General features: G+C 40.3%; 1 long non-coding RNA gene across 2 annotated transcripts; it reads right to left on the minus strand.

Moving 5' to 3' along the window:
* Positions 1 to 1,543: 1,543 nt before the first annotated feature.
* LOC140069870 (uncharacterized) lies at positions 1,544 to 27,252 on the minus strand. 2 transcript variants are annotated; one of them, XR_011848876.1, is made up of 3 exons: positions 27,168 to 27,252; positions 3,285 to 3,436; positions 1,544 to 1,667 (listed from the first exon to the last, which is right to left on the minus strand). It is a non-coding gene; the product is annotated as an uncharacterized lncRNA (long non-coding RNA). The 2 variants fall into 2 exon arrangements; XR_011848872.1 differs by lacking the exon at positions 27,168 to 27,252 and adding an exon at positions 4,997 to 5,093.
* Between the last annotated feature and the right edge of the window lie 143 nt (positions 27,253 to 27,395).

Here is a 27,395-nt window from a genome sequence, read left to right on the forward strand (position 1 = left end):
GGACTGAGTGCGGGATTTAAGATTAAAATTGTGTCACAACCATTGCACTTACATACACTGGGAAGAAGATGGTGAACTCCAGCGGACCTGAGCGGGGAAGCGACACATGCAGTATATAAGGCGCACAATCTTAGTGAATCGCGGCACAGTGCATTGTCGTCGGACAATGCACTTTCGGGAACTGCAAGGGACCGGGTAGGTAAATGTGCCCCTTTGTGTCCTGTTGGCTTCCATTGGATGGAGGGAGTCATTACTACCCTCACGTTCCTCCATCATAACCATTCTCATATGAGTGGTTGGAGCAGCAAACCTTTGACCGTGTTAGTATAATATGGCTGACACTATCTTCTACATACCCTGTTTAGGATTTGCAACCTACCTGTTTAATAAATTGTCAACCAACTAGTAATCAGTCAGAGAATTCAAGACAAAAGTAATATAGAGAGAGTTCAACAAAAATTAAAACTACCAGTAAGATTAACAAAACATACTCACTTAAGGTCCTCTTCATTCCGATGCCAGCGCTGGTCTTCTTTAATGTTGACACCAAGATTGCCTGGAAAAAAGACTTATAATTAGCAGGACTGAGCGTGGGGATGAGATCTTCTGCTCCCCGTGCTGCTAATTATTCACACCTCTTGCACCTCCCTCTCCCATGCCGAGAGAAGGTGACGTCATACCAGAGGCATCAATTCACGCCTCCTACGGGAGAGGGAGGTGAAGTCACTCTGGAGGCGTGAATAATTAGCAGTCTAGAGTGCCGGACATCTCGCCCACGCCCTCAGAGCTGCCAATTATAAGTCTTTTTTCCAGGCGATCCCGGAGTGTCAAGAATAAAGAAGACTAGCACCGAGATCAGGATAAAGAGGACCTTACGTGAGTATATTTGGTTTCTTTTTTGTTAATCTTACTGGTAGTTTTCCTTTAATAGACAAGTGTCTTTGTTATTTAACATAATCAATTATATATATAAAAGAAACCAAAAAATATCCAGAATTTGTTTCTACAATATTTTTCAAAAAGGGAAAACAAACAATTCCCATGACGTGACACACGCAACTGTCCAGCACTAGACATTACGAGAAGTGACAGCTGGACAGCCCAGGAATAAATAACACTGCACATGGCGTCCCACTGAGAAAGAGATTGTAAATTTATGTTTGTATTCACTTCAGACCTTCATGATTTATTAACCTCACAACGGTATTACTTTATAGTAAGAAGATTAAATTGGATGTTCTGCGATAGCTTCCCGGGAATGAATGACGCCGGCTACAGACAGACAACGCGGTGTATTCTCAGCGCGGACTAACAAGCACGCTAGTAGCACAGAATACATTTATATGGGGCTTATTCCAGATCTTCTCCGCTGTATAAGGATAAGGCAGTCTGAGATGTGGATTAATATCAGGCCACGCTTCAGCAAACACTGGGGCTTTGTGGAGGCAATATGGTCTCGCATATAATAACCACATGAGCTGTTAATTCAATCATATTATAATTTTATTGATGACACCAAAGCCCCGGAGAGTTTTATAGTCTGGGCTTGACATTGTCTTTGTAGATGACATCTGCTCGTCACATGTGTCCGGTAACGCGACTGTATTTCATAAAGATGTAATTGGTCGGTGGAATTACTTCTCCAGGCAAGTTTCTGTTTCTTGGAACTGAGGAGAAGGATCATAGCATCCAAGTTAGTATTGAATTTAGACATGATTATTATTTAGTTATTTATTTTAGAATTTCTTATAGTTTATAAGGAGTATTTATGTGAGTAATATATTCGTGGTGTTAGTATCACTACTGGAAGCTTCATCAAAAAGTTCAAAGGTGAATCACAAATTACAATAAATGATGCAATATTCGTTGGCTTAGGCCATTGAAATCAAAGGGGAACGGAAGCTGAAGGGAAACTTTCCGGTGCACAGGTGTGAACTGGGCCTAAATATGTTGAACTTTTAACAAATACACACTTTTAAGCTTGTGCACCGGCATATTATAGACCTGACTCTTGATGTATCTGGCGGCCAGCTTTGTATGTTTTTTTTTCTATGCCAGGTCCTACCAGACGTAAAAATAAGCGCAGCCAACACCTTCTCCTTTTTGAGAAATCGCTGGCTGCAGCGAGTGCTCCCTGGAGTGGAGGTGGCGGGGAGGGGAAAATAGCTGCAAGTGCTGGTAATAAGTTGAGATTATTTCAGGCCTTTTACGCCACTTTAGTGGTGTAGAAGTCCTGCTAAATACCCCCTATGTTTCTGTAGATTGTTCAATTTTTTATAGAAAAATATGGCTATATACTACTGGGGGTTGGCTGGCTATATACTACTGGGAAATGGCTGGCTATATACCATTGGGGGCTGGCTGGCTATATACTACTGGGTGCTGGCTGGCTATATACTACTGGGGGCTGGCTATATACTAGGCACAGGGGGGCAGGGGGCTGGCTGGCTATATACTAGGATGCTGGATAGCTATATACTAAGGGGCAAGAGACTGGCTAGCTATATAATATCTCCTGTATTTTCTGTTGACACATTCCATTTAAAAATAATGTAACTATTAATAATAGTATGTTTTTGAGAAAGAAAACTTTTAAAAGTATTGAAATCCTAAAATCTGTCTAAATCTTTCATGGCATTTGGGGTTTTGACTATAAAAAGTGTAATAAAATATTTCCGTTACCCGTAGCAATGCTCTATACTTTGTGTTTATTATAGAATGCAAAGGAAGTAATGGAAAAACTGAAAAAAAAGGGAAATAAATAAACAAAGGCAGATGTATCCCGCACAGAAATGCATTTGTGCTGCAGCCCTGACATTTGTTACATATAATAAAACCATTCCAGGTTTCCAGTGCTCCAATCAATCATACAGGAACACACCATACACCAACATGTCACCTACTTGTGATATATGGCTGCAATAAAACGAAAACAGAGATTTTTTAAAAACATTGTTGCTGGACTTGTCCTAGTGTCATATAAATAAGTAAGAAGAATTTTCCGTAATATGTTAGGGGGAAGTTCTTAAATAGACAGTCCCTGTGATTGCTCTCAGCTTCAGCTATAACCTAATGCGTAGGCGATGGTTGACCTATAGAAATGATAAATCCACTAGAACAGGAGATTTCTGGGATTTATTGCATGGAATAAGAGGGGGTTTATACAATGTATGGTGATGCTGTATACCAGGTCCAAATAGGAATTATTGAAATATGTAAATATTGAAATTTCATGTTATTTCAAGTATATTGTTTCAAACTTATCTCTTATCTCTGTTACTCACATTACTCCCTCTGGAGGGATGCCATTTGATCCAGGTGTCCTTCTCAAGTCTGGCTCATCCTGTATTTCATGTACAGGAGGCAGGTGGTGCCATCATTACACCGCCTGCACTATTCAGTCCACGGGAGGCCACCAGTGGCAAAGATGTAGGACCTGGGGGGCAGGAAAGTCATCTTATTATCTGCCACAATATAAATTCTGCCAATTGATTGGAAAGGGGGGGGGGGGCAATATAAAAATAGCATTATTACAAGGGCCACTATATGAAACTTATTCCACACTTTATGCAATTCTTACAGGAGGCCTACACTTTATGTGATAGAATTCATTATGGAAGGCACAATATGTAATATAATTAGATAAGTAGCTGTGTATATTATATTATTCACAAATGGGGGATGCTGCACATAAAACAATTAGTTCATGGGTGGCGCTGTTTATAATGAATTCTGTAATTAATTGAATATTAATTATTTTACAGAAAAGAGGAGAAATCAAACTGGCACTACCACTATAGCGAGTGCCACCACTTCTTCTTTGTATGATAATGTTAATTATTAATTCAGTGGCATATAATTTATTGAGGATACATTGATGTCATGTGTCTTTTTTATGCATCAGGCATGGGGTTCTGTGTTTTTTTTTTATAAATTCCAAGAGCACAGTGTGGTCAGTTGCAAGATATGAGTTATATTTAGGAGCACAGTGTGGAGCATGGTTGTTGTATAGTTGGATCACCACAGTCACGGTGCCTCAATCTATGAGTAAGTGTCCCTGCTTTATCATGATGGATTTGATGTGATATTTCCTTTAAGCAATCTTTGATTTTATAGCAATGTTGGCTATTGCTGACTTTGCTGCTACACTACCTTAAAGGGGTATCCACATTTAATTTAATTAACTTGCCATGTGTAAACATTTCTTCGATTGGATGTTATTAAAGAAATGTCCCTGTGTGAAGATAATTTCTCATAAATGTAGCCATGTTGTCCCTTAGAAACGAGATGGCTTCCTCAGATACGACCACCTCACATTATGGCAGCGGTGGCTAGACATGTGCTATTGAGCCCTGCCTGACCCCCTGTATTTAGTGATTATTACCACAGGACTGCTGTAGTATAAGTAGTAACTTCTGGACATTTCATATCCAAAAACCTTTTGTTTCTTTGTGCAATCCCTGCAGCAGAGGTGGCCGTATCCAAGAACACAGTCTTGTTTCTAAGTGACCAAATGACAACATTTATGAGAAATTATCTTCACACAGGTAAAAAAAAAATTATAACATCTAATTGAGGAAATGTATATAAATGGCAGATTAATGAAACTGAATGTCAGTGCTTAGATGAGAATACCCCTTTAAATCTTTGTATAGTAGTGTTTTATATTTTACCACTGAATACCCAAATAGCTACTTTAACAGTGAGCAAAAATGTTTATGTGTATCTGTAGGGTAAACTTACTAGTTTATAGAGTGATGTGTCTCAAATCGTACACAAGTACCATATCAATATGGAGGTGCTCTGGTTCCCGCATTGCTCCTGTACTTATAGTTTCTGACCAGCATCTAACAGGAAGTTCTGGGTGTTATCTGTTTTATACTTTGTGAAAGTCACGTTCATAATACGTCATTGTATCTACTACATTTTGTCTGTGGTAACATAGAATGTAGCATTGGATATATTTTATAGGAACATATTAACTACCAGTACCTACCTGAGAAAGTTCAGTAATCTCATGAAGCAGCTATTCTTCTGGATGTGAATGTATAGCTGACAAATCTGCAGCTATAACATGATACTGCGATACCAGCCTGGAACAGAATCTGTCAGGAATGTTCCCAGCACCTTGTTAAAACCATGTTGAAAAATTGCTTCGAGGGCAGGCGAGTTCTACTTAGCAAAGAAAGGATATTAATGTAACAACTAACCCAACACATGAATGATGTGTGAGTGGATAATGGGTAATGAAATGAGCGCTGCCTCATAATAATAATATAATAATATTACAAATCTCCGATATCCCAGGAGCATTGGCTACATTTGTCCCCACAAAATACATCATAGGAAATGTCTATACCCAAGACATCGAGTGTAGAAGCTTCACGTCGAGGATAAAGCTTCATTAATGCCGAAGACTGGATAACTATGGAGTAGATTCTATTGTGAATGTATTCATATTATTAAGGTTCTATTCACATCTACAATAATAAGTTGTCTTCAATGGATTTTCTGGTTTGTATATCACAAGAATAGCACAGTCAGTGGTTTTTATCAAAATTACTGAAACTATGACAGAATCCTAGTGGACTCCAAGGGTTGCATTAGAATTTCCATTCTTGATTGTCAAACGTAGCTTCAGTTTCAGGGTTCCATTATGTAGTGTAGCAATAGTGCTAGCGTTAAAACAATATCATTTCATGAGACTCCATTCCCTTCATGTCTCCTCTTGGTTATAGTCTTAGGGTTTCAAATTTTTTTTTGGAAAATAGGAGGATTTTAATTTTATTTATATAAAAGTATATCCTCTCAATACATTCTTATCAATATCATACTTGCCAACTTTACTGGAGTGACCAGTTCCACCAAGTGTCACAGAAGAGTACGTGTGGTAAAAGTATGAAATATGGCCATGATTTTTTAAACAAAGCCCCCTCCAGTCTTTTAATAATATTTAGAATTGGGACAGAGACAAGATATCTGTGGAGGTGGATAGGGGGGGTGGATTAGGTAGAGGTTTTTTTAAAAACACATACCAAAATCTATTCTCTGTCAGTCTTTGGGGGAGCCATTCATTGAACAGACTGGTTGAAAGCTCCCAGACAGATAATTCTTCTGATTCATTTTCAATTCCCTTTTATTTTTATATCTGTTTGTATATGTATCGCATGTATATTCCTTTTAACCATTATTTATTTGACAATTGTATATTTTATGTGTGCACTGTACTTTCATATATTAAATTCTTAGATCTTAGATCTCTGCTTGTAGCCTTAGAGAACCTAAGTTTCTAATGAAAATAGTGCTACCAAAATCCATTTTTAGTAATCGTTTAGATAATTGCGTACATTTTTAAATGGGGTTTCTAAATTGTTGAGAGACTTGTGTGGACAGGTGTCTATTTGCCTTCTCATTAAAAATATTAAAGAGGACGTCTCACCAGATGACCACCCGGACTAACAATGTCTGCTGATAAAGGATTACAAGTCCTCCCCAAATCACCTAAATTAACTGCAAGTGGGGCCTTGTACCTTAATTACAGATATTTTTCTCATATGAAAATTAGCTTTTATGACTCATGTCTGGTGTCTGCGACTCTTCTCTCTCTTAGGATGCAAGTGAACCACGTCCCATTATTCTGACTGACAGCTCTTTGTCTCTTCAAATCCCTGCTCTGCCCCCTTGTACTTAGGGACCATACGCTAATATTCAACTACAGACATATAAAGCTCTATGTACAGATGGGAAATATTGTGTCAATTATTTTACACGGTGCCTTGTGTTACATTAATGACTTGTGATCATTGACATCGTCACAGGTACTTTAGCCTTCTAAAATAGCAAACTGTACACCATGTATGTGATTACATGAGATCACAGCAGCCTCCATGGAGGATGGAGAGGAATAGAAGTCCATGCAGGCTGCTGTGACTTCATGTGGTCAGATACATGCATGGGTACAGTTTGCTATTGTTAAGACACTAACGCAGGACACACCGCCTCTGATGCCAGGTAATATAAGATGAGAAGTGATTTATGTGGATGTAAGCGAAACAATTTTTAGTTAAAAGAAGTGTGTCAGTCAGTTCAAAGAGCTCTATAGGAACCTGTCACTGGCTGTATATGTGCAAATGTGGTGACAAGTTCCCTTTATTGGGAGAAAGATAGGGTGCAGTGATTTGTGTGAGCAACAGGGCTAAGAGAGTAAGATTTAGAGTAAAGGCTCCATCTCGCGTAGGTGGGCGGGGCTTTGTGTGCTAATTTTGAGGCTCAGTAGCATAAATGCACCCGGTGACTTCACTTGAGAGTGGGGTTTGTCACAGTCAGCAAATCTCCTGAGCATGCTGCTGAGCTCTTTGTAATGGAACCTGTCACACACTTTATGTGTCAGTCACATCCAAAAAATTGAGCATCATTAAGTGACCATGTCAAAAAAAAGAGACTTGTCAAACCCTTAAATTGGGGGATTGTCACGCCGGAAATGGGCATATCAGATAAAATGGGAACTGAATAGGAAAACTTCTGTGCTGCGGTATTGAATAGTTGTCAAGTAGGAGATAGGTCTGTCATACATGTGGATGGTCTTAGCCTTTGTAAGTGATAACAGTAGATCCCGGGGGGTTTTTATCTGGAGGTCACATCTGAGACAAATAGCTGATTGGTCGACTGGCTCAATCCTAAAGCCTCTGCGCCAGTTTTCTGTCTGACTTTGCACGTCTTTGAGGTGCAAACTGCTTGCACAGGTATTTAACAAGTGTCCACGCCACATTTGTGTCGCACACGACCCTTCTGTGGTGCAGGTGTACTAGGCATCATGTGACACAAATCAGGGGGCGTTCCGGTCCGTATGCCAAATTTATCAAGCAAACTCTGACACACCTCATGTTAAAAAGGGCACCAAAAAAGAAGTGGTGCACTCTATTGGAGCAGTGCAGTGGGCACCAGATTCATGAAGAAGTGTGCCAGAAATCCTGAATCTGGCGCCCCCTGCACACTGCACAGGGAAACTGCATTGTGTTAATGGACAATTCCATTCATTGTCATAGAGCAGCCCTGTGAAGTAGACATTGAGGCACTTAGACTTTCTGGGCTCAACATATTCCACGGATGGAAAGTTAAGTTATGGACTATTTTAAAGTGCATCCAAAAAAACATGATAATCAATGTTCTTTTTGCTTCAGCTTTACAGTGACTTTTCTGATTGCTGTCAATGGAAGTCTAAAAGTCTAAAATACTGTAGACATCCAACACCTTTATAGTCATAGACTGCTAATCTGACCATTTCCTTCCTTAATGCTGCATGCAGGGGTGATGATCTTACATTTGTTATCCATGGCCTCCTTCCTTCTAAGATTAACTTTTAATATAAAGATAATAAACCTGAAAGGCTCCTGGGGGTGTTATCGGAGCCCATCCATGCTACAGCTTCACAGGCTGTTACACTGTCTCCTCTCCCTCTGCCTGCTGTAAGCTCACTGCAGCAGAGGAAGTTTAAGCACAGTGTGAGGGGGAGGGGGTGGAGTTCTCTTGCACAGTCTTACGGCCTCTGAAGCTGCAGCGCATGGCTCATTACAATAACTTTAAGGAAAGAGTCCTGGATCTATGAGTAATTATCCCGGGGTTTATCATGTTTGATGGAAGATTTCTTTTAAATCCCATCTCTGTCTTCAAGAGGTCATTGCATAAAGAGCCAATTCTCATTGCAGTTGGATATTACCGATATAAATTATAGGCAACTAAACCACCAGTAACATTTTCCAATGCCCTCAACGCGTTACATAAATATCTTATCAGAATACATAGAGCAGGAGCAAGTGCAGCTTTTTTTGGCAATATGTGGTCTGCTAGTAAATGGGTAACATAGAGAAATCCCATTTCTAAAGACATTTCTTTATAGGAAGGTCATTGCCAATGCATAATGCACTTAGTAATATGCTCTAAAGTATTGAAGGATTTTATAATAAAACATAAGTTTCAAGGCTGAGGCATGAGGCGCATTGCTTCATACCTTTGTTTCATTGTTTCATTGTTATAAAGCTATTTTATTTCTTATATAATGGCTTTTAGAACACAGTGTTCTCACCTTGTGCAACACTTACCTGCGGGGGCAGACTAGTTTGTGACAGTCAGAGGTGGATTAGGACTGCAATATGAATAGTATTGCCCCTACAAGTCTGAAATCACTTCCTACATTTGGTACTACAATCAGCTTCTTAGGGAATGGAATGAGTCCCTTTTGCCTACTTTCAATCTCCAGTTTCAGGACCTTTGCAGGACCTTCAAAGGTCCTGAAATGGTTCTTGTGTACATGAGTATTGAGAGCTGGAACTGATGTACAAAGGGTCATGTTTATGAGGGGTCATGTTTGGATACTCCAAGCTCTGGACCAACACAAAGCTTTTTAATTTTTCGGAGCAACTGGGGATACAATGTTAAAATTCATGTTGGTTTTGATAGGGTGGATGGGATTAACAATTAAACTTGGTTAAGATTTAAAGGTTCACTGCAGGCAAAAAGGAAAAAGTTTGGGAGCTACTGTCCATATAGTCCATCAGTTTTATTCACCTGAATGGTGCTATTTACCGAAACTTTTACATTGTGTTTGAGTTTACATTTACATTGCGTTTACATTGCATGTGTGTTTACTATACCATTGCATTTACACTGCTCTAAAGTTTTCATTGCGTTTGCATCCCGGACACACTGCAGTTTCTAACATTGATTTTTTTGTAAACACAGTCTAAACACAATCTTAACAGAATATTAGCAGAATGTTAACACAATGTAAGAACACAGCATCTAGATGAGCATAAAGAGATCACACACTGTCTGCCACTGATTGGACAGTATGAGAGAAGATTAGCATAACAAATGCCTCCAGCTCCTCCTCTTTGACAGAACACAGATTGCAACGGTCAGATGCTGGGACTGATATCTTCACAACTGTGGGGGCTAGAAAGTTAATGGGGGTCATTTACTAAGGGCCCGATTCGCTTTTTCCCGACGTGTTACCCGAATATTTCCGATTTGCGCCGATTTCCCCTGAATTGCTCCAGGATTTTGTTGCACGCGATCGGATTGTGGCGCATCGGCGCTGGCATGCACGCAACGGAAATCGGGGGGGGGGGGCGTGGCCGAACAAAAACCCGACGGATTCGGAAAAAACGCAGCATTTAAAAAAAAACAAATCTGTCGCGGAGCTTGCACTTACCTTCACTCAGCCCGGCTCCGTGTATTCCAGTGCGTTCCAGGGAACTTCAGCGCAGCAGCGCCACCTGGTGGACGTCGGAGGAACTGCCTTAAGTGGTGAAAGGTCCTATTTAAACCCTACTGAGGTAAAGGGCATCTACCACCAGGATGAAGGACTGTATGCAGATGTGCCTCAGGGGTTCCAGGCTCCATAGGCGTTAACATCAGATCGTTTTGATTAGTCAAAAATGTTTTTCAATAATGTTTGAATTTGGTAAAGATTTTCATTACCTAATGAAACTTATTCCTTGCTATATTATTAATTAAATCCTCTTCCGGCCTGAGTTATAGTATCTGGAATTTTACAACCAAGGGGAAAGTTAAAGAATGGACACAACTGTAGCGAGGAATTTTTATATTTTTATTTATGTATTAATTAATTAATTAATTTTTGCCCAGAATTCCCCTATAAATAGTTGGGGGTCAATTTATAACATAGGGGCTCATGTTTCTAGACAGGAATGCCGATCCTTACATGCCCAATGGAGGGTGTCTGGGACTCTGTATTCTCTTATACAGGCTGTAATGTGTCTGTGCATAAGAATCCCATCAAGAAACTAAAATGTAGTCCAAAATCTAATCGGAGATTTTAACTACGGTTTTAGACGTGAGAAAAGATAAACCAAAGGCCTACGGTTTTCTTTAAAGAATGTAGTAGCAGAGGTAAACTATATAACAGCCAGATTTGACATCTCTCCGTGAGATCTTCTAACATCGAGGAAGAACATTTTTGCAGCTTTATAAGACAAGACTGGACTGGATCAAGAACATTGTCAGCGTAAAGTAAACATCTGGAGCAGCAGGATGTCTGAGGAACGGAGAGGGGACACTCTCCATACTGCTCTTATTTTAGGAACTGAAGCCTGCTTTCTGTAAATGATCCAGGGCTGACTTTTTGTAAAGAGAACCAGATATCACCCCTCCAAATAAACACGTGATTAATAATATCACAACTAATTTCCCACTGAAATGGATGTCACAAGGAAAGATGGAATAGTAAAAGATTCCTCCTTAACTTCACCCGGTAAAAAAAAGTTAAAGTGGAGATTGGATATTACAAAGGAAACGGGTAAAAAGGAAGTGTGCAGATTGAAATTTGGGAGATATTCCAGATTAAAGGGAATCCACCAACAAAAATCCAGCATAATAAACCAGGGGCACTTACTCATAGATACAGGCACCAGGACTGAAGTTATTTTATTCGTGACCTCTTTCCTTCTAAAACCAACTTTTAAAATTATGCTAATGAACTCCTGGTTCATTAACATAATTGTAAACGTTGTTTTTATAAGGAAGGAGGTCATGGGTAACAAATATAAGAAGGTTACCCCAGTCACGGTGCCTGGATCTATAAGTAAGTGTCCCCAGTTTATCATGATGGATTTTGATGGTAGATTTCCTTTCAAAGATTTGTCATCGGAATTATCAGTTATACTGTCAGTCGAATAATGCATTTGCCTTGAAGAGGGACACTGACACAGTCACATTCTGACTACAGACTATTAAAACAATGTAAAACAATCTGATTAGAACCCAACGCGTGCTACTTGGATCGCACGGCCCCAGACGAAGGCTGCAAACCAGCCGAAACGAGCGTCGGGGCTGTTGTCATTCCAGGCAATGATCATCTCAATATGGGTAAGCTACATTTCATCTACTTTTAATGACTACTGTTTTGGATGCATTTGTAATCGGTTCATGCTTCCCATTAACACCACACCAACAGATATGGCCATTGGTGTCTTTATTAAATACCCAGATGTAGTAGTTACAGTTTTTTCACTATGATCTGTTGTCTGGCATGCAACATTGTCTTGTGTCCCCTCTGGGGCAGGATCATTTTTTAACCAGTGTTTGTTACTTGATCAAAATAAAAAATCAGTGTTTATGATGTATATGTACTATACAGAATGTGTGTATATAATATGTATATACCGTACTCTGTTTGTATATGATATGTATATACCGTACTCTGTCTGTATATGATATGTATATACCGTACTCTGTCTGTATATGATATGTATATAACGTACATGCATATGAATGTATGGATAAGTACACACTGTATGTATATACTATATGTGTTTGTAAATAATGGGGCACATTTACTTACCCGTCATGGGCGCTATCCTCGATTCGGACTGTCTGATGATCCTGCATTGTGGCGCGATTCACGTAGCTCGTCGCAAGGCCAAGCACTCACATGTACCAGGAAGAAGCAGGTGAACTCCGGCGGACCTCGGTGCAGAAGCGACAGATGCAGGAACTCGGACACTGGACCTGAATCCTCGTTGGACAACGCATTGTGGGATCGTGACGGGACCGGATAAGTAAATCTGCCCCATTGTTTTAATTTTTGAAAATGTATTAAAAGACAATGAAACCTATGTCAGTTTGGTATCCCCCGGATCGTACTTAACCAAAGAATAAAGTACCGTAGACATATTATTTGGAGTGCACAGTGAAAGTCGTAAAAAACGTAGCCCACAAGAAAGTAACGTAAATGCAATTTTTTTGCCAATTTTACGACATTTGGATTTTTTTTCCAGCTTCCCAGTACACAGCATGAAATAATAAATAAGGTCACTAAGAATGAAAATTTGTTACACAGAAAATAAGCCCCCACATTTTTGTAAAAATGAAAAATTTAAGGGAAAAACCCTGTGTCCTTAATGTTTGTGTACTTAATAATGTTTGTGTCACATATAGTAACAGTATCATGTATAGAATCACCTGAATCAGCTGTCGCCATAAGACTTGTTTTCTCTTCCAGCCCAACCATTGCCTCTCTGTCCTCTTTCTGCCCCTCGGGTTGGTTTCCTAAAGGGACAGTGTTGGTGTTAGGGGTGGTGGTGTGAAATATTTGTTCTGGAACACATATCTCTCCTTTCTGTCCTTTTCGAGCCATCATCCGATGGACTGGAATCCAATTCCGTTGTCAAAAACTCCATAATTTTAGATTTTTGCCATCCATCTGTCCTTGCGATTGACCTTCACATTGGTCAGGGACTCTGTCATTTGGTTCAAATAGTACTACAGGAAAAATCTGTTCTCCCCGTATGGCAGCAATTCCCCTGTAATCAAAGCAACATACAGTGGGGCACATTTACTTACCTGGTCCCTCGGAGTTCCCGAAAGTGATTGGCTTGCGACACAATTTTGAAGTTAAATCCCGCAGTTTGTCCGAATCCGTCGGATCGTGTTGAAGTTGATAGTGCTGAAAACAGTCCATTGATGGGCACACGGCACTTGATGGGCACATGCAGTGATGCATACTGTAGTGACCTCAGCTTCTCTATGTGTAATACACATGTGCTGGTGGTGTAGACTCAAGTCACTGAAGCTCTGCCTCCCCCCTTAGTAATGTTTGGGACCCTAAACCCCAGCAATACACATGTTGTTGGTTTGTTGCTAATTTCGAGTCTTAATATCATTGAAGCAAACAATGAAGGCAAAGCAAGTAGATACAGTGATCAGTGTTTATCATACATAGATTCAGTTTAGCGAGATTGTGCATCATGTGACACATTGAAAAGCTCAGGGATATAGAAGCATAAAATGAAACTAAAAGGTCAGAACAACCTGTCCCTGAAAACGGAGAGATTATACCAAATGCACAAAATTTACCTCTTATTATAATTAAAAACAATCCTTCTTACTGCCTGAGTAAATGTTATCATGGCCACCCTGTATGATCAGGTACCAACCTTCACATTCTTGTGTTTTCACAGTGGTCAGGAAAATTAACTTAAATACCTAGTAACAGTATTCAGGTTTTATTTTTTTTTTAAGGATTTTTTTATTGCTGCAGATTTTTACAGGTAATGCTCCATTTATTAAAATAAGCTTATACCAGCCAAACCATAGCTACCTATTTGTAGACAACACAGTTTCAGAGTGTTTTTTCCTCATCAGTGCAGATTAGGATAACCGCATGATATGATGAAGGTTGGTGAAGGGTAAGCCTACTGTCTCTTATTGCAGAGTATGGAAACTAAGCATCAGGCAATGATCCATGGGATAATTATGCAAATCAGCTCTTCAAATTATCAATAGATGTCCACAGGCCCTTCTCTGTAGACAGCACTAGATTTTTTTCCCTCATCAGTGCAGAGTATGATAACTGGATGGTAGGATGAAACACATTAGATGAAGATTGGGGAAGGGTACCGTTACATATTGAAGAGACACAGTGTGGCATGGAGATTTATCTTAAAGGGATATTCCCACAAAGACAAGTTTCTTAAATACACTCAGGATAACAAAATAACACATTCTCTAATTCACTGTTATTAACAAAACTACAGCATTACACAGATATCAGTCCAACCTGTCTCTATCAGTCCTGGTGTACACAATTTCAGTTGCCCCTGGATCTGACCATAAATCTTCTGACTTTAGGGTCTGACGCTGTGGAGCTGAACTGTTCTCTACTCCCTGCAGGAGCCCCCACCTTGAAATGGGGTTGGAAATATGAGAATTTTATTTCATGGACAAACCCTTTAAGGCAATGCTCCATGGGTATGTATGCAAATGGATAAGTATGCAAATGAGCTCATCCATACCATCCATAGAAAGCCATAGCCCCTCCTCTGTAGACAGCACTGGATGGTTTCCCCTCATCGGTGCAGAGTATGATAACTGGATGGTAGGATGAAATGCCTTAGATAAAGTTGGGGAAGGAATTTGTCCGACTGATTCAGACTTTCAAATTGTGCCGCAAGCCCAAGCACTTACATGCACCACTAAAAAGATGGTGAACTCCGGGGGACCTGAGTGGGGAAGCGACACATGCAGGATATCGGGTGCACGATCTTAGTGAATTGAACTCCGGTGACTGGGTAAGTAAATGTGCCCCAGTGGGTAAAGAGACTCATTTTTAGGCAATGCTTTATGGGAAGATAATGAGCTAATTCAAACCAGTCTGGTGTGGGAGGTCCGTTTCTCATTAAAAAGACAACATTTTGTACTGAGATTCATTTTCATGCAATGCACCATGGGAAAGGTCTCAGACAGACACAAACTTATCTGTATGTCGTAAGAACCATAGTCCTCAGTAAAAACTGAGAGAGACAATTAAAAGTTATATAGATGTTTTTCTTAGCTGAATATACACCTAGGACCCCACCACCCCACGGCATCAGCGCTAACCGCTGATTACATCCATATATTGGCTCGGATACAGAAAGGCTGTCAATCACAAGCAAGTAAACAGCCAAAGCTCCTAGCTCATGAATACATGGACTCTGGGGGTCTCTGAGCTCACACTTACATATTTTATAATGTTTTCTGCATAATTTGTTTCCAATAAAATACATCAATCTTCGCAGCACTTGACCTGTAACCTGCCCTATATACAGAAAACATGACATTCAAAACAAATCACATATAAAATACCATTAAACTAACCTGCGGTTAGTTTAATGATATTTTATATGTGATTTTTTTTCTTCCATAGTTAAAACATAAAAATAAAGATATGGTAATTTCCAGACTGTCTCCCAGCATGTATAATGGGTTCTCTTTTGTATTCAGGGTGATGAAAAATGGGGGAATGGACTCCCATTCATTTCCAAAGCCAAAGGGAAAATGACATATCTAAAATACCAGCAAATATCACTTAGGCTATGCCCAGGTGGCCGCCATCTTGAAAGTCACCATATTGGATTAAACCTTGGAAAAACCTTCGGTGGATACAATATGGTAGGTTTGTAGATGGCGGTTAAATGAAATATATGAAACAAATGGTTGCTGTAGGACTTTTAACACACCATGCTGTAGGACTTTTAACACTTTTAACTCTGTTTACCTCATAAAAATTGAATATACATGCATGACCAACACTAAATGTAACAATGTCCATGGTAAAATTTACAGTTGGAACTGTAAGTTTCATATACAACTCCCACTCTGGACTGTAAGCGTAATTGTGAATATGTTTGTGGCATCTGTGGACCCCTCCAGCCTGTCAGCTGAAGACAGCAAGGAGAAGGAAGAGTGAGCTGACAGATGCAATGGCTAAAAGCTGCTATAAGAGGGAGTCATTTGGGGGAAGAGTCATCAGTAGACATAAGAAATTTGGGCCAATTATTTTAAAGGCAATAGAGTCCCAAGAAATTCAAGGTTTGGAGAGTTATGATTGTCAGGATTCGGGATGAGCGGATCCTCTGGACCACCAAGGGAGGTGGTACTAGCCGACACCTGGGACCGGAGTCTAAGTGGCACAAGAGCCCGCCGCAAAGCGGGATGGTCTTGCTGCGGCGGGATACCACTAGGTCGTTCCACAGGTGCGACTAGCCCGCGGTGGCATCCAAGGTCGAGGTACCTTGGTGGAAGACACTCTCATGGTCAGGTCCAGGCACGGGGTCAGGGCAGGCGGCAGAGATGCACGTCAAGTCCAATCTGTAGTCAACAACGGGAGGTCCAGGCAGATGGGAACGGGAAGACAGGAACGGATTGGAACACACAGGAGCACGGGAACACAGGCATGCAGGACTAAGGAGCAGGAACACACAGGAGCAGGAACACCGGATACACGGGAAGACACATGAATGCAGGAATATGGCTGGGGTGCTTTTTCTAAGGCTGTGAGGCACAAAAATCCAGCAGGGAATGCAGGAAGTTGCCGGATTTTATAAAATTCCTGGAAATGCCCAGCACCAATTAGCAGTGTGCTGACCCTTTAAATCTTTGAGCAGGGTCGCGCGCGCCATGCTGCTGATTCCTGGGCCGGAGCGTGGAGAAGAAAGGCAGTAGGGGGGATGATGAGGGCCCCGGAGGTGGTGGGGATCAAAGCAAGACACGGGAGTACCGGAGACCCGAAACGTGGGTAACTGGGACACCCGTGACAATGATGATGTTCCAAAAGATAAAGACATGGTTATATTTGAATAAATGGTGATTTTTTTTTTTGTTCAAAAACAAATCTGGATTTTGGATCTGGTTCAAGGAAATGAATAAGACATGTCCTGAATATCAGCCCTAACCCAGTTCTTGGTGCAAAACATAAAACTTATTTCAGAGAAACATGTTAGAGACAAATGAATTATTCAAGAGTTGCTTTATTGAAGCTTTATCAAATGTTTTGTAAGATTCAATTTAAGGACGGGGTGCAAACAGACAATAACAGAAACCATCAAAAGTCATCCACGCCAACGTCTTATTCTTTCTGCAGAATGCGCCTTAGGTGACGATGAATTTTTATTTCTGTTTTTACTTGTCAATCCTAGTGTGAACTGTAGTTTAAGTTGCTGGTTGTGTTGAGTCTAATTGTGCCGCACCCAGTTCCTCTGTAACTCTGCTCTGTCATGCACTAGTTAACTAGCTGTGATGGACAGATAACTGCGCCAGTTATCTGCGGCAGAAGATTTCACACTATCTATAAATATCCTGCCCACAGCTTATTCTTTGCTGGTTATATTTCCTGACTAGATTTATATTGTGCTTCACTTGTTATGCTAAATTTCTGATCTTTGCCTACGTTTTTTGACTATCCCTTTGTGTTTCAATTTTGTGCCAAATTTTCTATCTCTGTTGTGACCTCTAACCTTGCTTTTGTGTAGTTTGTGAATGAGAAAATTTTAGCTATTTAGTGCTTGAAAATCAATAAATTCTTAGCAAATCTATGATTCAAGAAAGAGATATTTGTTTATGCAAAAGTTGCAAATTGCAATAGCAAAAAGCAGCTTAGAAGTAATATAATAAACTAGTGATACAGTAATACAGCTACTGGTTCCTTTTCTCCCTGTAACGGCAGGTTTCCTATGGGAACATTTGCTGTTCTGCTGGATTGTTTAACATGGAAAAATTGGTGCCGTCACCACAATAACCAAGGAACATGACCACACATAGGATACAAGGACTGTTAACGTAAAAGTCAGCATTTTTCCCTATCCACAAAAAACTGTATTTCTTATGACAAATCAATAAAATGAAAATGGCTACTACAACTAAGCATAATATTATTAGAGACTAAGATCATAAAGAGGCCAAACATGTTACTGCTGTGTTGGTGGTCCTGACGTCTGGAATGAATTGGTGGTCTACTCCTTTCATTTCCAGGTCAGTCAATATGAAGAAGCTGCTATTCGTACTAATAAAGGGTTGTCAACCACAGCAAATCATGTGCAGACAATATTTTACAACATCTTTTAGTCTTATGTCTTTAGAGGACACCAAACTTTATTTCATATCTGCACAAAGACGAGCAATCTTGAAACAATTGAAGAACAATGTCTAAGACACATCATTCTCCAGTTACTAAAAGTCAATCCAACAAGAAGAAAAGTTTTTACATGTTGTGCCACACAAGGAGTTTTATAAAAAAAATGTTCACGCAGTTGAGATGCAAATAATAAAGTAGCAATTTTGGGTCTAAACTTTATATGTTACACATTGTACGGTGGTCAAAGTAGGATTGGATAGAATCAATAGATCTATTGTTTGCGGATTTATGATTTGGCAACTTCCCAAAGTAGGCAATGATTTATTATTGTGAATAAATTTTAAAAATCCCCCTCAAGGCACATACTTGTGCAGGTGGTCTTGTTGCGGTGGAAGGACCCTCATAAATGAGGTCATATTACCATATGTTGGCAGGTCCAGAACATGTTTTTGGTATGTGACTTCTGAATTTATATATTTATATAGAAATTCTCATCTTTGGTCTACAGTATATTTATATAGGCTGTCTGATCAAGGTTCTATATGTGCTTTAGTGGTATTTTGTAGGGTTTGTTTATGTTTTGGAGTTTGTGGACTATAACAGTCTATGGGGTCATAGGTTCTTGGGGAGTTTGGTCTGCAGTCTGTATTTACAGTCTTGTGGTGTCCGGTCTGTGGTATGCATTAAAGGAAATTTACCATCAAAACCAAACATGATAAACCAAGGACACTTACCCATAGATCCCGGCACTGTGACTGTGGTAATCTTCTTATTTTGTTATCCATAGCCACCTTACTTCTAAAATAAATGTTTAAAATTATGCTAATGAGCCTTAGGGCCTACCCTAGCCTTTTTGTGATCTGATTTTACAGACTCTGGTCTCAACGTCCCCCTGCTCCCTAGTCAGGAAGTGCTTAATGCACAAATGTTGATGTAGAAGGGTGAGACTGTGTAACAGTTGGTAAAACTATATCATAGAGAGACTAGGGTAGCCCCATCGATTGATGACCATTGATAACAAATATAAGAAGTTTATCAAAGTCACAGTGTTTGGATCTATAGGTTTAATGTTCCTGGTTTATCATAATAGATTTTTAGGGATGGCTGATGGGGCAAAAAGTTGTCAGCGACCGATGCGGCAGTCTTGGAGATGCTGTCATTGTAGTCTGGGCCAAATGAAGGAGACAAAAATAGAGACTGTCTACATCTGTGAGAAAATGGATTTGTAACTGTCCTGTCACTTTAACATACATGTACAATTTAGTAAAAACTTGTAGTCTACAATAAGTTTACAGAAAAGCCTAAGTGAGATCTTAAAGGACATCTACCACCAGGATCAAGGATCGTAAATCAAGAACACTGACATACTGGTGTGTGCCTCCCAGGCAGGATCTGCTCTTCTTTTAGCTTCTTATACCCTGTTTTTTACTTTAAAAAATATGCAAATGAGCCTGAGTGCCTGCAGGTTCCATTAACCCCTTAAGGACGCAGCCTGTTTGCAGGTTAAGGCTCGCAACTTTTTTTTGAAATTTGACCTGCGTCTCTTTATATGGTTATAACTTTTGAACACTGTTACTTATCAAAGCGATTCTGATATTGTTTTTTCCCCACATGTTGTACTTCATTTTAGTGGTAAATTTTGGCTGATACGTTTTGCGTTTATTTACAAAAAAAAGAAAAAAAATGATGAATTTTTAGAAAAATTTGCCATTTTCGAAATTCAAAACCACCGCGTTTTCAGGCAGATAGATTTAACACCTAAATAACTTGCAGAATAACATTTCCCATTTGTCTACTTTACATTTTCATAATTTTTGAAATGTTTGGATAATTTATTTTGACGTCACGCGGCCTACAAATCGAATAGCGATTTTCCGTATTTTCGGAATTGACTATTTTGGGGATAAATACTGTTTGAAATCAAATTTTACATATTTAGCAACAAAACCGCCTATATAACCAACCCATTTTCAAATCTGCACCCCTCAAACTATCAGAAACAGCATTTACAAAGATTGTTAACCCCTTGAGATCTTCATAGTAATTGAATCAAAATGGCGGTGAAATTTAGAATGGTCAAATTTTGTCGGTTATACGTTCATCTAGCCCTAAAATTTACACATTTCCAAAAGATAAAAAGAGAAAACTCACCATAAAATTTGTTCTACAATTTCTCCTGAGTGCAGCGACCCCCCACATGTGGACATTACTTGTGTTATGGGGGCACAGCAAGGCGCAGAAGGGAAGGAGCACCCTGCAGCTGCCAGGATTTTAGTTTTCTGGTTGCCCCCTTTTGAAGGCTATAACATTTTCGCTTTTCCGTTATTTGGGCCATGTGACGGCATTTTTTTTGCGGGACGAGATGCTTTTTCCAGTGTTACCATTTTGGGGTTGGTATCACCTATTGTTGAAAATTTTGGAACTTTTTTTTGAGGTCATGAGTAGAAAAGCATCAATTCTGTACTGGATTTTTTACTTTTTTTTTTTTTGTGTTCACCGTATAGCCTAATAATCCTGTTATCTTTATTCTATGGGTCGATACGATTACGGGGATACCAGACATGAATATTTTTTCTTATGTTTTACTAAATTTGCCAAATAAAACCCTAATGTGGGGAAAAATCTATCATTTTTGCATCGCCGGCTTCCAAGTGGCATAACATTGTTACGTTTTTGGCTACAGAGCTGGTTGATGGCTTGTTTTTTGCGGGACATGTTGTTCTTTGCAACAATATCATTCTGGAGTACATATGTTTTGTTGATCACTTTTTATTGCATTTTTAGTGGGATATAATAGGTAAAAATCATAATTTTTGGCGGGTTTTTAACGTTTTTTTTTTACGGCGTTCATCATATGGGTTCAATAGTTATTTAGTTTTATTCTACGGATTGTTACGGACGCGGTGATACTATATATGTGGGGTTTGTGTTATGATTTAGACTTTTTTGAGTGTTATATGTCTCTTTATATGTTTTGGGGCTTATGGGCATTTTTAGTGATTTATAAAGTAATTTTTTATTGAAAAACATTTTTTTTTACATTTTTTTACATGATCCACCATGGGATATGAACAAGCAATCATCTGATTGCTTGTTCTTGATAATACTCTGCAATACTAATGTATTGCAGGGTATTATCAGTGCCAGCCTATGCAGATGCATAGGCTGACACTTTGCCTTTAAGATGACGTCACAGACGCCCTCTTAAAGGTAAACCCTCCAGGCTTCTCTGGGGTCCCGATCGGACCCCAGAGGTGCCAAAACAGCAATCGGCCCCCCCGAAAACGGTGCGGGGGGGGCCGATTGTGATGTAAAGACCCCCAGAAGGCATGTTAAATGCCGCGGTCGCGTTGACCGCGGCATTTAACGGGTTAAACACCCGCGATCGGAGCCCACTCCGACCGCGGGTGTTAGCCGGGGATGTCAACGGTAGATTACCGTTGAAATCCCGCGGCTAACGATGCCGGTTCGGCTGCTATACAGCGCTGAACCGGCATCGTCTCTGCGCAGTAGCTGTACTGCGCTGAGCGCTATTCGCGGGACTCAGCGCAGTACAGCTACGGCGCAGAGCGCTAAGGGGTTAACAGCTATGGAGGCTGGAGCATCTCAGACTCATTTGCATAATTTTAAAAGCCTTTTTTTGGTAAACAATAGGGAAAAGGAAGCTAAAGGAAGAACAAATCCTGTCAGAGGGGGTACACACCACACTTCCACAGTTTGATACCAGCAACAATGACAGGACACCTTCATTGTGTAGAGACATAGTCCCTTGATAAAGATGCCTAGTTGTCAATTTTGGTACAGAGAAATTCTGACATCTATAGACATAGCCCATGCTTCGAGGAAAAACCCAAGGTCTAAGACAGACTCAATCCTCTACAGTGATGGACTATAAGAGGCCGGTTCTCGAGTTTCTGGTATGTAAGAGAGCTTTTATGTTTTGCTATGTTGCTCTTTTCCAAAGATACAGAGAAAGCATAAAGGAGGTATTATTTAATATTACATGAACTAAGAATAACATAGTATAACAGTGATAAATTTACTTTTGTTTACTGATAAAACATTCTCAATTCTTAGAAAATATAAAGCACATGGCTGTGGATACATACTGCAGGTCAAGCCCTGAGGGGGCCATGTTATTTCAGGGAAAGTTGTAAAGACGCAGCAGAGATACCAATACACTTGGTGCCAGAAAGATAATTTATTAACGTTTATTGGCTTCCATTCAAGAACATTTTCACAGCACTGGTTTCCTGCCACATCCTTTAATGGAGTCAATTTTAATATGATACTTCAAAATCTATCATTCATTGAGAGCAGCAATTTATAAACTTGAGAGTTGACTTCTCTTAAGACCTTGAGATATCTTTCCGAAAGACGAAAAAGCAATTACTCCACACGGACTTAAAGGCTAAGTATACCTTCACAGCCAAAATCTTTCAAGCTGTCTCAATAAATCTTAAATTAAAAAATTGCAACTTTGCTTTCTTATACTTTTGTTTCCACAACTCCTATGCAGAATCTTGTTTTCCATGGTAACAGATTGAAAACACACAGGCGGGAATTTTATAAGATTGATGCATCATGCTCCAGGCTCAAAGCTTATGACTGGCTTTATATTGTGGCCCAAGGAATATAAAAACCAAAGCTCACATCCAGCTACACCTTGCCATCAGACTCACAGAGATGAATGTGTCCTGTTTGGCCAAGTCACTTTGTTCCTAAGCCAACTTCTCCCTCTACTTTCATATTCCCCTCTCTCAGGAATTCTCTTCAGCTGAATCAACCAATGACTCCCTCAGGGAGGGGGAAATGAGGGAGCAGAGAGAGACACTGGTTGTCTTGGCTGAAAAAAATTCCTGAGAGAGGTAAATATGGGAATACTGTGAGATTCAGCCAATGTCTCCTCAGCTCCATCGTTTTTCCCTTCCTCAGGAATTCTCTTCAGCCGAATCAACCAATGACTCCCTCAGGGAGGGCGAAATGAGGGAGCAGAGGGAGGCACTGGTTGTCTTGGCTGAAGAGAATTCCTGAGAGAGGGGAATATGGGAATACTGTGAGATTCAGCCAATGTCTCCTCAGCTCCATCGTTTTTCCCTTCCTCAGGAATTCTCTTCAGCCGAATCAACCAATGACTCCCTCAGGGAGGGCGAAATGAGGGAGCAGAGGGAGACACTGGTTGTCTTGGCTGAAGAGAATTCCTGAGAGAGGGGAATATGGGAATACTGTGAGATTCAGTCAATGTCTCCTCAGCTCCATCATTTTCCCCTTCCTCGGGAATTCTCTTCTGCTGAATCAACCAATGACTCAATCTGGGAGGGGGAAATGAGGGAGCAGAGGGAGACACTGGTTGTCTTGGATGAAGAGAATTCCTGAGGAAGGAGAAAATGATGGAGCTGAGGAGACATTGGCTGAATCTCATAGTGCAGTGTTGGCGAACCTATGGCACGGGTGCCAGAGGTGGCACTCAGGGCCCTCTTTGTGGGCACCCAGGCCACATTTCCCCATTACTGTGTTCACCAGACATGACTTAAAGAATTCACCTGCAGGCACAGGCAATGTAGCTGCCTCTCTCAAAGTGTTATTTCAAAGCAACACATGCTCGGCTTCTTCGGACTGTAGAGAGAGTGAGAAGGTATGGGCAGGGGCAGTTTATTGATGATGGTCTTCTTCTATTGAATTTGTGGTAGAACAGAGAGTTACTGCTTAAATTGCTGTGTTGGCACTTTGCAATAAATATGTGGGTTTTTGTTGTCTTTTGGGCACTCGGTCTCGAAAAGGTTTGCCATCACTGTCATAGTGACTCGACTGAAAAGGACACACTCACCATGTGTCCGTATCTCAATAAAAAAGGAGTATAAAAAACCCTGACCGGAGCTCCCAATGATTCCAATACGGCTGTTGTTCAAAATTCCTTCAAAGATCTTCAATTATATTCTACCGATGAGGAAAGTTTGGCAACAAGATGTAGGTCACTATTCAGAACGTCCTTAAGGTGCAGTTTTCTCCTTAAACTCACTCACTCAACTGCACCTTAAGGACGTTCTGAATAGTGACCTACATCTTGTTGCCAAACTTTCCTCATCGGTAGAATATAATTGAAGATCTTTGAAGGAATTTTGAACAACAGCCGTATTGGAATCATTGGGAGCTCCGGTCAGGGTTTTTTATACTCCTTTTTTATTGTTTAAAGTGGGACTTGTTGGATCGGTCTCGGACTGTGGAGTTAGCTCCTGTGGTATGGAAGTGTGCTGCACTGTGTTTTTATAATTTTATCCGTATCTCAGCTGGCAAGGTGCAGCTAGATCTGAGCTATGGATTTTTATACAAAAAAATCATGTAAAGCAGCTTGGATTTACTAAAAGGTACCAGTATCTTAATACTTTCAGTTTTGCCCAGCCATGCATAGTTTTCAGCTATAACCTGCTTCAGTACTCTAAAGCAGACAATAGTAAATCAGGCTGGGCCAGGTTGTCCCTGCTCCTTCCTGCCCATTTTTCAAAAGGGTGGCATAAGGGGTGGAAATCTGTAAAAGTGACAATTTCCTTGCACCCCAGGAATCGTGACTTTTTTATATATTTATACCAGAAACTGATGGCATGAATAATGCCCCCCTTTATGTTTAGTGTAATAGTTTATTCTTGCAGCAACTTAAATTAATCACCTTCTTTGGCCTTGGCGTATTCAACATACGTAATGATATTAGTTTAAAAAGTAAACAAGTTTATTATATTTCCACAAGCAGTAAAACTCATGATGGTACTACCATACTTTAAGATGGGGGAATTAAAAATACAACTTCCTTAAGAAGACATTTGTACATGGCTACATAAATGGAACAATCTGAATTATCAAAAATCCTAAAAAAGTAGCACATTTCTGCTGTGGGACCTGTTACAGATCCCAAAAACTTAAATGGGTTTTCCCACCAACTAAGATTAGGCCCTATCCATCAGCACTATAGAGATTAATGGAGGCGAAAGGTCATGCACGGCCCTCTGCTCCATTAGTCTGACGGAGTGACAAGGAGTCCAACGGAGGTACCTGGGACCCCATTGGACCCCCGTTCTCGTGATCTGTGGGGGTCTCAGCACTGAGACTCCCACTGATCAGCAAGTTAGGCCCTATCCTGTGGATAGGGCCTAACTTTAGTTTGTGGGAAAACCGCTTTAAAGAGAAACTGTCGCTGGATTTGACCCCAATAAACTACTAGACCCTCAGGTAGAGTATGAAATATCCTTTCTACGATTCCCTCTTTAATGTTAAATCTGTAAAATTTTTTACCCATATAAAAATCTATTCCAACATCATGTGAAAATTAGCAGAGAAGATTCAGATTTTTGAGATGAATCAAGACCCGATTGTGGTTCTGTGAGGTACAGAGACAGATAAAGATCTTCACCCGCAGCTCACATCACCAACTATGTCTTTCTCTGTATCTCAAGTTCTGTCGCTCAGGTTCCCTTTAAAAACATATCTCCTATAGCAGTGGTGGCGAACCTTTTAGAGACCGAGTACCCAAGCTACAACCAAAATCAACTTATTTACGATGAAGGGCCAACATGGCATTTTAAGCAGTAACGTATTGGTACCTGTTCGTCCACATCTTTCAATCGTATCGGCCCTGTGAGGACACCAATACAGTGAAAGAAGGAGGGCAAATTCAGACTATCATTGTAGCTTCTCTCCCGGGTCTCTCTGTAGAGAAAGAATGAAGAGTCCAGCAGGGGGACCTCAAAAAGATACTGCAGCCATGTCCACACCTTCTCACTTTTCCCGCAGTTTCAAACAGACAATGAAGTGTCGCTTAAAAATAGTGCTGAGAACAGCATCTCTAAAGTTGCCTGGGACTGCAGAAAGATTTGGTGGATTTGTTCCTGTCTGGTGAACTCTGTCCTGAGGTGATAACCTGAGTGCCCACAGAAATGGCTCTGAGTGCCACCTCTGGCACCCGTGCCATAGGTTCGCCACCACTGTCCTATAGCAACACCTTTGGATTTTTTCTTTGCAAAATGTCTCCTTTGGGATCCATATTGACCGTACAGCTAGCAATCTAATAATGGCTTATTACAGTGATTTACTTTTGGATAACATTTGGTAACATAAATTGGTAACATTTTGGATAAACACAGGTCTGTTTTATGCTAAAATAAATAATGTAGGGACCACAAGCTTATTCCTAAATACAAAGAAAGTAGGAGAGTAGTAAAACTTCACAATATTAGGCTCACTCTGCAATTTGTTGCTGTTATTACAAATGCACAACATCTCATTCAGGAAGACGGCTGAATTCAGGAACTTCCTCCTTGAGGCAATTTCTAAGATGAACCACTTTCAGGTTTAAGTGGCTATGAAGTTCTTGGCCCTTGAAAGCTTTGGAGTTTGATGAAGAGATCATCGATGTGGAACAATACAGAGTACAGAGGTATTATGCTGTAACACACCTCGATGGTTAGATGGCACTGACATTTCTCGGAATATTACACCTATACAATGGGGGACATGTATCATAGTTTTTTTTTTCTTTGGTGTATAATTGAGACAATTGGACGGTCTTTTTTAAACATTATGTATGATCCTGTCTTTTTACTTGTGATACGTTCAAGCCACATGAGAGAGGGTTATATGCAGGAGTGGACACTACTGTAAATTTAGGATTTGAGGCTGTGGCCTGCATTTTTAAGCACTGTAGTCACACCCCAGGGAAATGACGACATATGAGGCTGCGGTCACACATTGGGGCACATTTACTTACCTGGCCGCTGGAGCTCACCGAAATTGCATTTTCCGACCGGAATGCACTGTGCGGCGATTCACTAAGATCATGCACAGAGTTCACCTTTTTTTTAGTGGTGCATGTAAGTGCTTGGGCTTGCAACACAATTTGAAATTTTAATCCCACGCTCAGTCCGAATCAGTCTGATCTCCCGACGGCACGCCCCTAATTTCGAATGGAAGTCAGCGGAGTCGCAGCAGAAAAGGA

The sequence above is a fragment of the Engystomops pustulosus genome, chromosome 1 (assembly GCF_040894005.1).
Source record: "Engystomops pustulosus chromosome 1, aEngPut4.maternal, whole genome shotgun sequence".
Lineage (NCBI taxonomy): Eukaryota > Metazoa > Chordata > Amphibia > Anura > Leptodactylidae > Engystomops > Engystomops pustulosus.